This window comes from Heterocephalus glaber, unplaced genomic scaffold (assembly GCF_053883595.1).
Source record: "Heterocephalus glaber isolate CG9 unplaced genomic scaffold, H.glaber_assembly_v1.0 deba00001479, whole genome shotgun sequence".
Classification (NCBI taxonomy): Eukaryota; Metazoa; Chordata; class Mammalia; order Rodentia; family Bathyergidae; genus Heterocephalus; species Heterocephalus glaber.
Window position 1 is genome coordinate 14,412,396 of NW_028258316.1, and position 12,505 is coordinate 14,424,900.

The window sequence follows — 12,505 nt, forward strand, 5'->3', positions numbered from 1 at the left end:
CAGAATAGTTTTTAGAAGGATAGGCAGGTCCTTTGGTCCTAACCGCTAGATTGTCCCGGTCCTGGATGAGTCCTACCCCAGGATGAGACACCTTTAGCGTGAGCATGTGTTATTCTAGAGTCCAGTTCCTAGGGTAACCCTGCAAACGGAGAGGTCTCAGCAAGATGAGACCCCCACTCCTGAATCCCAGACAGCATACAGCCATTTTCCATCCCAACCACCTCACACAGGATCAAACAATTAAGTTATTTAAAATATTTAGTATTATTTGAAGAAAGAGAAAATAGTTTTATATTGAATAATATTTAAAAGTTAGGAAACATTTTCACAAGGATTATTTAATTGACATTACATAAGCACACACCCACAGAAAAGGAACATTGGCTTTATTTAAACTCCATTCAAATATTTCTTGAGCTCAGCCAGTTATCATGTGCAGACCTCCAGGGAAGAAAACGATTGACTTGTGCAGTTTTAGTTTCCAGTATTTTCTGCAGACATTCTTTCGTGTACACTTTTTCAAGTCTCGCTGAACTTGGTCATTTTTAAGCTTCAAACAGACAGACATTTGGTACCTGGGTAGTTTCCACTTCATGCTATTATATATACTATCAATTTTTTTTTTTTTTGGTAAAACAAAGTTTTAAAACAAATTTTGAAAGTATTTACTTAGGACAAATCACCAGAAAGGGACTCAGGAGCCAAAGGACAGGAATAGGTTTTTTTTGTTGTTGTTCTTGTTACTTAAGGTTAGGTCATTCTGAAAAAAGATAAAATGAAGTCATGGAGATTGTGCAGGCATTCACTTCTGGTCTGAAATAGGAAAGAAATACAGAAACCATGCCAGTGAGATGACAAGGCACTCTGCTGAGCCAGGCAGCATTTTCTGGAAGGGTTTGGAATTTTTTTTTTCCATGGGCACATTTTCCGCTGATATCCCAGCCCTCTGACTGTCAGTTTACTCAGAGCTGCCACACCCCTGCCTCAACTGCCTTTGCAGGAATTGCGCAGTAGAAGTTTACTCAGAGTGGAGCACATTCTAGAATCTCTCATGAATTCCCAAGAGTCAGATGTCTGCAGTGGGCAGGAAGAAATGGTTTCCCTGAACAAGGCAGTGCAGCCTGGTGGAGGAATGCTCTGTGCTGGCCAAGCAGGGCCCTGCTTCAGCTGCCGACTCCACAGGTAGTTCCCCGCCTGGATGGCAGAGACTGATGTTACACAATTTTAGACACATTCCTTTGGCTCAGGACTTTGACTCTTGATAAAATATGGGACTCCCAGGAGACAGCACAGTACCATTTATATCCCAGGGTGACATTTTACCAAAGCAGACTCTGAAAACAGGCCTAGTTGGGGTAGGAAGTGAAGAGCTCCCATGAAGACCCCAGAAGTGAGGGAAGGAGCTCCATGAAGGAGGTGAAGCTGGAGTCCAGCCTTCTATATTTCACAAAATCTTCTAAAACCTAGGCATCCTTCTCTAGTCAGGAGGACATTGTACCTGGGGGAACTGCAGACCAGTCCTCCTGAAGTTGGTTGGCCAGACAGAAACCCGGGGTGGAGTTTTCCTGTTGGGTTTGATAACTGAGCTGCAGATGCCAGTGGAGTCGCCTTGGGGACGTGCCCAGCCACATGTATGCAAACACTAGGCCTCCACAGTTATTACCACAATGAGACTGTGATTTCTGCTTTGCTGTGGCTCTGGAAGGGGAAGCATCGCCATGATTTAATCTTTACCTCAGCTCAGTACAGTAAGCAAGCTGTGGCTCACACCAAAACCTCCTCTCAGATTTTATCTCCTTTCCCAGTTCTCCGTATTCACTGGGTTCTACTCATTCAGGCTTGTTTTTCCCTTGGATGAACTAAGCTTGTTTCTTTGTTCCTGCTCCTTGATCTTCCTGCCCCTGCTTCCTTGAATGCATCAGCTCAGGGGGGACCTTTTCCAACATGGCTTCCTTGGCCATTCCAGTGGAAGTGTCACGCTGCCGTGAGTCATTATCCCATTACCAGCCTGTGTTTTCTTCTTAGTACTGTCCTTTCCTGAAACTATCTTATTTATTTACATACCCATGTGTTGTCCAGCTCCCTAACCCAATTCCATAACTTCAACGAAAATCACATCAGAGACTTTCTGCTCCCTGCACGGAGCTGAGAACAGTGCTGGCACCTACAAGGGAATCCATCCAAGAATCTCAGGCAGAGATGCCCTATCCTTTCTTCCCTCAGCTTTATTATCGTTTTTTCCAAAGTGGGAGACAGATTATATATATATATATCAGCTTGGCGGGGGAAGAGCACCAGGTGGGGAAAGGCTGGGCTGCATGCAGGTTGGAGTTCCTGCCTAACTTAGCAGCTTCACTTGTGTGATGTGGGAACCTCCTACCCAAATCTGCAGAAGTAGCAGACTTGGTCTGTTGGTTTCCAGGGGGTTGAGCCAGATCCAGTGGGCAGAAGTTCATGGATACAGAGCTTAATTCAATGTAAAAGGAACTTTCAAATGGAGCTGACAGGAAGCAGAATGGTCACACTTCCGCCTACTTGGGCTACCTTTGCATCATGTCTATCTCTCACCACCATCAGCCTCTGTGTGGTCTGCCACCAACCTGCAAGCCCATAGAGCTCATTGGTGTCTGGAATGAGACCCCAGCACGGAGGCTGGCAATTCTGCATTGCTGAGGGAACTAAACCAGATGGTCTCTGTGGGCCATTTCATCTCCTATTTCAGGGTCTTGGCTGAGAATAGTTCATTTCTAATCCACATTTTGTGGACTACAGTGCGTCCAGGGAGGAGAGGGTGACAGACTGGATTAAGTTGTTAATGGTGTGCCGGGGTTAAAGCTCGGTGACCCACGGTCCAGTGCACTGGTTAGTGACCACATCCGCCCTCCTGCTGTTTGTGTACCATGGAAAGCTGATCATCTGCATCAGGAATGCAGCAGAACCAAGAAGAAACAGGAGTTCCAGGCCTGGTTCTACTGCCAGTTGCTGTGTGAGCTTGAACTGGGAAGACTCAGAATGTTTGGATTATAGCTAGACACTTCAGAACACCCTCTCTTCTGACTCTAACATTCTAGGACTCAACTAGGAAACCCCAGACTTGAAAAAAACTAGGCCTGTCTCAAGGGCTCAAGCTCAGGCTCCTGTTCTTCAGTAGCTCATCTTTCTTAGTTGACAGCCTGGAACAGAACCAAGACCTCTGACCCTTGTCATCAGCAGCTCAAGTCTTCTCAGAGTGTTTGTTCACAGCTCTGGCTGGGCAGATGACACAAGTGTGTAATCTGTCAGAGGATGGAGCCTGAGACATCCATCATGACAGACACAAGCTGAATCGAGTCCAGAGGCATCCTGGAGGGTGTCCCACCAATGCCCCTGACTGGCCTACTCATCCAGAAGGCAGGAGAGGGACTTTGTGCATCTCTAGGAAAGTGTAGGGATTCCTTGGGCAGCATTTATGCCAAGGGCTCCTTGTATGTGGCAGCCCTGGGCAGGCTGCCTGGTGGTTCAAAACCTGGAGCAGGAAGGGAATGTAATGACAAGGAGCCTTTTCATGATGTCTAATGTAGTTTCATGATGTTTTGGTCTAGTTGCTTCTCTGACACTCATCTCCATCTTTGGCATAACCATGCAGGAAGATCAGGGAAGCCTAATGCTGTATTCTTAGACTGTTCCCTGTCCTCTGCTCTTTTCCCATAGAGATGACAGGCTCGAAACACCCAATATTTGAGTAAACATTTCCCAAGCCACTTCTCTAAGCTAACTCCAGCTTATTAACTGGGGTTAAAAGTGAATTTATTAACTTTTTAATACTCTGATATATATACATGTATACGTATATATATGATTCTCACAGGAATAGGCGTTTCATGGTGCATAAGTTGTGTAGATCACAGCAAAGGGATGGATATGCTGTCTTTTTCTTTCTCTCTCTCTTTTCTTTCTTTCTTTGTTTGTTTGTTTCTTTCTTTCCTTCTTTCCCTCTTTCTTTTTCTTCTACTGGGGATGGAACTCAGGACCTTGTGCTTGCGAGGTAGGCATGGTGCCACTGAGCTAAATTCCCAGCCATGGATACACTGTCTTTAAAGGAATATACTTTTCATGTTTCAAAAGTAAAAATAAATAGATACTTTAACAGAAATATCAGACATATCTCCTGAACTCAAGAGTTTGGATAAATCATTTTACCACTTTGACCTTCAGTTCTGCAAGATAAGATTAATGATCTTGGTCTAGAGGTGCCAGATTTAGCACATAAAATTATAGGATACCTAGTTCGATTTGAATTCCAATTTGAAACAGTGAATGAAAACTATAACAAAGATATGTCTCATGCAATATTTGGGACATACTGATACTAAAAATTATTTACTATTTATTTGAAATTCAAATGTAACTGGACATTTTGTTTTTTATCTGGCAACCCTACCCCTGTCCCAACTAGTCTGGGAATTTAATGAGGTGCAGAAGGAATAATATGTGGATTAATAATGTATGAAAGTGCCTTACTGTTTACAGAGTTCTGTGTCAGTGAGAAGGGTTTGGATTGTATGACTTTGGTATGAAGGGGTCTCTTGCAGGTCCAAGAGTCTGGTCTCTCTGGAGATCCCAAAACATGAGGAGGAAGATCCAATGCTGCACCCCACACGAACACTTCATACTCTGGAACATTGGAATCAAAACTGATGGCTTAAAATGGAGATTGGAGAGACATGTAGAAAAGCCCAGGGGTTTTGGCTCAGAAAAAAACTCAAAGTGGGCTCCACCAAGATGTCACCCGTCTCTGCATCTTCTGGCTGTATCCTCAGGAGTAAAAGTTCTAGAATGCTTTTACTACTCAGACTCCCTGGAGGTTAGAATAGATGGAAATGGACTTGATTCAAGGGATTTGAGACCAGTGTCCTGGCAGGGAAAGGAAAGATGGGAATTTTGACCAGGGGACCTGTGAAATCAGGGGATCCAAGCCGTAGGCTTGCCATCCAGCACAGATCTTACTTTCTAGATGATGCTACTGCCATCCAAGGTGACATTTTGCTTTGGTAAGTAGCCCTGGGTAGACATTCTAGTCTAGAGGAGCAGAACACCAACAGAAGCAGCAATTCTTCACAGTGGGAAGGCTGGAAAAGCCCTTGGAATCGTCATTCTTCCCTCCTTCCATTTTAGAGATTGGAAAGGAAAGCTCGGGCTGGGGATGTGCCTCACCAAAGGCCATGTGAAAGGTAGGGCAGAACTGGACTGGAGCCCACATCTCTGCTTCCCAACTCAGGGTCAGGTTCCCTGCTCCCCATGCTCCCCTGGGATCCCGTTTCTGGGCAGGATTCTCAAGCAGCCACTGTCCTTCAAGACCAATAATCCTCTCCTCACAGAGGGGAAAGATGGTTATTTCATAATAGTGGTGATAATTGTCTTGGGACAGTGCTTCATTCGCAGAATACTTTCATGTTGTTTATCTCACCTCTCATCAACTCCCACCTTCCTACACCTGAACCTCCTGCACCTGTTGCCAGTCCTTGAATGTGCAGTGGTCTCCCAGATAGGCAGTTAGTTCAGTGCGGTGGTTAGAGCCAAAGGACATAGGGTTGCAGCCTGGCTCTGCCCTTTATGAATTGTGCAAATTATGTAACAGAAGTTAACTCTCCCTGAGTTGCCTCATCCATGAAATGGGGATGATAATGTGCTTCGTAGGATCCTCATGTGAGAACTAAATGACTGTGCTTCTAACAGTGCCTAAAAATTATTGGGGCTTAACAAATATAAGCTCCTATTCTTAGACCATCGTTATTATTTCAGAGCTCTGCTCCACCACCCCAAAGCCCTTTTCCTTATTCCTACTTCTCCTTCAAGACTTGGCTCAACTTACCCTGCCCCAGAGAATCTTCTCCCTCCAGCAGAGTTAGCTGTTCTCTAACATTTACTGCACATATTTAAGTGCGTTATGTTTGCTTGTTTTCTAAGCGGTAATCTTCAGCCCTATCTTTCTTTTCAACACCAAGCATAGAATCAGGCAAATGTTTGTGCTTATGATATTTGTTGAATGAATGCACAAATTATCCCATTGATTCCTAAATCAAGGAGTCATTCTTGATGACTTTCCTTCACCCGATACCCAATCCAACAGCAAGTCTTGACAATCCCACTTTTTAAACATCCCAACTCTGCCTCCAGGGCAGACCAAGCCACCATCTTCTCACATCTTGGCAGCTCAGCCTGCTCACTGTTTCTGCCTTTGCTGCCCCATTATCCATGCTCATCCCTCTGCTTCAAGCTCTGCCTCAACCTCTCGTTGGTCTAAGAATAAAATCCAGTCTCTTATATGGCTACAGAGCCCTGCAGAATCTAGTGCATACCCTCTCTCCTTCTCTTATTATGCTTCACTCATTCTCATCTGCTTTCTGCCCCTTTTTCTCCTCCATGTCTTGCAATCGAAGTTCCTTCTGGTTGTTGCAGAGTTGGCTCATTCTGATTTTAGCTGGACCGTTACATCCAGAGAAGCTTTCCATGACCACCCTAAGAGGATGTCTCTCAGTTATTCTGTGTCCTAATACCCTTTTAATGTCTTTTGTGGCAATTATCTTAATCTATAAATATCTTGACTCCTCATCTATTAATTGATCTCACTTGCTTTACTTGAAGTACCTTGAGTACAAGGTCCCTCTTTCTGTTCTGCTGTTCAGTAGCATGTCTCCAGATCAATGCTTAATACATTTTTCCTGGATGAATGAATGAATCCTCCTAAAACACAGTAAGTATTAGATTCACATTTTACAGGTGACAAATGGAGCTTAGAGAGGTTGATTCTTGCTATAAAAGGCTGGAAGTGGTGCAGCCAGGTTCACAAGATCATAGACATTTCCCAACAGAACATTTCACCTTGAAAGGAGATACACTTTGGGCTGGGAACCCAGTCGGGTTGATTCATAGACTAATTTCCCAATGTGGGACCAGTTGGCAGAGATGTTTCTGCCTCTTAAAGAGATAGAGCTGCCAGTATGTGCTTAAGGATTACATCCAATTCCAAATTCCAGACTGCACTTGAGGCATTGCACACACCCAATAAACCCTGTCAGAACAGTGCAGTAATTGTTTGAGAAAGAAAATGAGACCCACAGTGCTGAGAGGAGGCCTGGTCTCCCAGGACCCTCTGCAGAGGTTGTTCTAATTTAGGCCTGACAGGACAAGAGAGATGTTTCTAGCTCCCTTACACCAGTATTGGCCTAATTTGGAAGATTTTCATCATTCCCAAAGCCCCCACTGTTGCCTAACAGTGGACCCTGATCGTTGTCATTAAAGTTCCACCTTGGTCATGGATAATAAGCTGGGAGCAGGTGCCATTTCTGTGATTCTAAGAGCAAAGCTCCTGGAGAGGGAGCCTGGTGACACAGAGCCCTTGATCAGAAGTCAAAGGGTGGGGAAGCCCACTGGGTGTCCAGCTGGTAGACTTGAGGCCTTCACTGGCCCTCTGTGGCCTCCTAGGTAAGCAATGTTTTGTTTGAGTCTAATAGCGACCTGGAAGTTAGAGGGTTAAGATCTGACCCTGGCTCTGTTGTTAGTTTGCAATGTGAAATCTTGTCAAGGTCCCTTCTTTTTGTGGGTCTTTTTGTTTATCATTTGTGCATGGACTTATTTTCAGGGGCTGATGCCTAAGTCTCCCTCTCACTCATATTTGCTCTTTTTGTGAGCTTTTTAGAAATATTTGCTCCTCTAAAACTGAGTTTCCTTACCATCTAGTCCTCAGAAGCCAGCATGAAATTGATCCAGCTTTCTTAAACTAGTCCACCAAAGGGCATCAGATCCTAAAGGCCCAAGACTTCTCTGGGAACCTCAGGAGGAAGGGAGTCAAGGGTCCACTTCTGCCAAGCACTCTCTCAGTCCTGATGCTGCCTTTGGACAGGAATAGACCGCAATGAAGGAGGGGCTTCATGGGGCTGAGGGCACAGAAGGCAGGGAGTATGAGGGAGTATGACTGCTCTGAGAGTCTAGAATTTCTTGGCATGGGATCCCACGGACACTGCACCCTCTTGGCCTTGATCTACTATATGGAAAGACAGGTTTAGGAAAATCAGGTATGTACCAATGTCTTTTGAGCGTTTACTATGGAGTGGACTTTTGCTCAATGCTTTATATACATCGCTTTGTTTGACCTTGAGGCCTGTTTGATAAATATGATGATTCCCATTCCACAGAGGAGGAACTGAGACCCAGAGCTGAAGTAACTTAAGCAACATTACACAGCTAGAATGATCAGGATTCAACCCAGGACTCTTGATGGCTCGCTAACTGTTTCTCCTAATAAAAAATAAAGTGAAGAAAGCACAGTAAGCTGTTGTGGAAATCACCCTGGACCTGAGGTCTAAAGCACTTCCATTTAACAGCTTAGTAACCTTGGGCAAGTTATTTGGCTACTTTGAATTATAAGATGCTTGCTTAGAAAGTGGGGATAGTCACTCCTTTATTTCATAGTACGAGATTAACGGGGATAATGTATATGAAGTGCTTGGAATTGATGCTTGGTACAGAATAAGTGCTCAGTAAATGTTAGGCGTGGTTGCTATTGTTATTATCACTGCTACTATTGTCACTAGCAGCTTCCTTCTTGGCTTGTTGCAATGCTCAAGTGAGATAATGTCTGGGGAAGTGCTGTTTGCTGTGCACCTGTCAGTAATCCTGTCCCCTTTACTACAATTCTAGCAACCTCAGGGGAAGAGTTATTTGTGAAACTCTGGCCCCATTCCTCCCCAAAATGGTTCAGATTCTTTGCTCTGCAGCCAACGCTGATGACGAACGAGGGTTTGACTTGGTGCCCACTGTGAATGACGTCCTTCAGGAGATCTCCAAGAACTGCAGCAAATGCTTTCCTGAGCTTATTTTAGCATTAGAGGGACCTCGAAGGAGGATGTCAACATTTGGCTTCATCATTTGGAGGTGGTCCCGTGCAATTAATGTGGTTTGACGCGATCTTTTTTCCCCCTCATCATCCTAAGAAGAGATACCAAGGAGTGGATCAAGGAGTGGTTGGCAGACACAGCTCTACATTCAAAGGAATTCTAGTGTTGGTTATTAGTAATTTTGAGAGTAATATATGTTCATTGTAAAAATATTTGGAAAATGCACAAAAATATGAAGGAGAACAATTTAAAATAGCCATAATGCAGTCACTCAGAAATAAAGACTGTCTATACTTTGGTTTGATCTTTGATACTATATTATCATTTTGCATGATTGGGATTATAGCATAGTCATGTAAACTATATTTTCATCATTTTATGCTACCAAAATTTCCATCATGAATATGTTTTATAGATGTATAATATGTCAACACAGAAACGTCAGAGAACACCAAGTACTTGAAGAACCTTCCTCCTTTTTATTTACTTATTTTTTGTGGTACTGGGAACTGAACCCTGGGCTTTGAACATGCTAGGCAAGTGCTCTACCACTGAACTGCCTTCTCAGTCCCCAGTCCTTACTGTTAAATATTTAGACTTTAAAATTTTCATTATTATATATAACACAAACATTTTTGTACATAAATATGTATATCTGATTATTTATTTCCCTTAGATAGATACTTAAAAATAGACATTCTAAGTCAAAGAGGAGTATAAACAATTTTAAGGCTTCCTGGAAAGGCTGTATCCTATCTACCTTTATATTCCTACCAAAAGTGAGAGATACTCATTGGCCAATAACAAGTATTACCAGTTTTAAAATATTCTGATTCCATGCAAATCAAGAGGGTGAAAAAAAAATACAACTCATTGTCTTGATTTGCAATTCTTTGATTACTTAGCTGCATATATATTTCATGCTTCTTAGTCATTTGCATTTCCCTCTCTGTGAGTTGTCTGTCACTGTTCTTTGCTGGGCAGACTTGGTTAACTATAGTCCTAGCAATCCTAGAATTGTCTGTAGAAGATGCCAAAGCTTGGCTTGCATGCATCCACATCTGACAGGAGGCCAGGCCCTGGAGGATTAGGAAGAGAAGAGTCCATGTCAGCATTGCTGTTGCAATGCAGCTAGAAAGGGGAAAGTTTTGGGGAGAAGCCGTTTTGATGTGCCACCTCTATCATACTATTATGTTTTCTTACTCCCAAAGTTTCTCTTTTCTTAAATGGTGCTCTAGCAGAAGGGTTACATTTGGTGTACATTCTTTCAGTATGTGTGCATTGGCCTCATACATGTGCAATGTGTAGTGACCACATTAATGGACTAACAGAAAAGAGCCTGGGAGCTGGAATCAGGCAGGTCATGGGCAAACCCCCTAAACCAGGGGCTCAGTTTGCTTTTCTTTCAGGCATTGGTGGTCGCTCTCCCTTTGAGGAATAAATAGGTCATGAATGCAAAACTCTTGGAACAGTGCCTGACACATCATAAGACTCCTTTTAGCCCAACAATTCTTGACCTGCTTCTGTGTATTTGTCATTGAGTTGGTACTGAGTACAAAAAGGAATCAGGCTGGATGCTTTGCAGCATCTGCATTTCCTGCAGGAGGAAGGTCAGGCTGCTTGTGGACTACAACAAGGCCTTCTCTGACCCCTGCTGTTCTGAGGCCTCTCATTGAGGCCTCTCATTAAGTCCTCTGGCTCCAGCTGTCATGGGTGGGTTGACAGCTCTCTTTAGAACTCTGGACCCTAGCTGCAGTTGGGGGCAATAGGAAAAGTGCCTGTCAACTTTTTGATACACAGCATCACAGCTATAATTTTTATCTTCTCTTTTCTTCTTAACCTTACAATTATTTTCCCTTTATAGTTAAGGGTGATAGATGAAGCCTGTCAGCCTAAGTTTGAATTCTGGATCTAATACTTACTAAGTGTCCTTGGGCAAGCTGCTTAACCTTTCCTGCCCTCATTTCCTTATCTGTAAAATTTAGAGATTATGCTATGGAGTAAATATTGTGCCTCCCTAAAATTCCTATGTTGAAATCCTAACTCTCCTCCCCCATATGATGGTATTTGGAGGCCTTTTGGAAGTAATTAGATTGTGAGGGTAATGCCACTGTGAATGGGATTAGTGTCCTTACAAAAGAGACCCCAGAGTTCTCTTATTTCTTCTACCAGGTGAGGATACAGCAAAAGGGCAGCCATCTTTGAACCAGGGAGATGACCCTCACCAGACACTAAAGTTGCTGGCAACTTGATCTTGGATTTCCTAGCTACCAAAACTGTGAGAAATATATTTTTGTTATTTATAATCCACCCAATCCACAGTACTCTGTCACACTAGCCCAGACACACAGAAACATAATAGTACCTACCTTGTAGGGTTCTAAGGATTAAACAATATAACTTATGTATATTTAATAGCAATAGTAAGAGCTCAATTATCTATTATTAATATTTGTTATACTGTCTTGATAGCCACCCTTATAATGACATAATTAAATTGAACAGATACAATAATCCCTTTCTCTGATGTTCGATAGTTAAGGTATTTCCAATTTTAAAACTTAAACTAAAATATTATTCCTAAGAATAAAACAGTCATCTTGTGGTTTAGAGAAAAGAGCAATCAATTCAAGAAGTAAATGTTGAATCAACAATAGTACATTCAAGTTATCTTCCAAAAAGCTCAATATTTTCTCTATATATTCCGGGTTAATTATCCCACCTGAGAAGCTCATTGTGGGTGATTCTTACCTGAGGCAGGGCTGGCCTGGAAAACTTCTAGTCCTTTACTGTGCTTCTTCTGGCAAAGAAGCTGCATCAGCTTTTCTCCCCAACTGCCAGAGAATCTCTGATACAGCGCAGCTCAGGGCCAGGCCAGCAATTTTAGGTATCATTTGGAAATATCTAGGAGGGCAAGTGTTGGGGCATATCACCTGATGGGGAGGTTATGAGACAGAGGTTTCTGCTTTGCTCCTTCAGCCAACAAGGCTCAAAGTTAGCAATGATATTACTGAAACATAAGCCTACATGGACTGAGCACTGTCTGGGTGTCAGGCTCTGTAAAAATGTTCTCTTGCATCCTTAGCTCAAATAAGTGAGAAAAGATTTATTGGCCCCATTTTATAAATGAGGAAGCTGAGGGTCAGAGGGGAAACAGCCTCAGAGAGGGGACCTCTAAGGTCATGACTCAGTCTGACTCTGAAGACACAAGTTCTTCCTGTGGGCACCGCAGGATCTCTTCAATTTAATCAGCAGGGACCAAGGCTCACATTGTATTGCTCCTGCTGGGGACTGAGAAACAGCCTAATGGGAGAGACAGGTGGATGCATGCCTGTGAGAAGAAATAAAGCAATGTAGGTAGTTCCAGTTCAATTTATCCCGTTGCATATATTTCTGAAAACTATCTTTAATCCTTCTAGGAAGAGGCAGGGGAGAGGTAGATTGATAGATCAGGGCTGTCATCAATGACTAAACAAAGGACAGTGAGGAAATGGGGAGGGAGAGATTAATTCCTGTTCAGAAATCCAGAGAAGTCTCTGAGAGGATGTGGTATTTTGCTTGGGGCTGGGAAGCCCAGAAGAATCGGCTAGAGAATATAGGGAAGGGGCATGCCCAGCCACTTCCTGAAG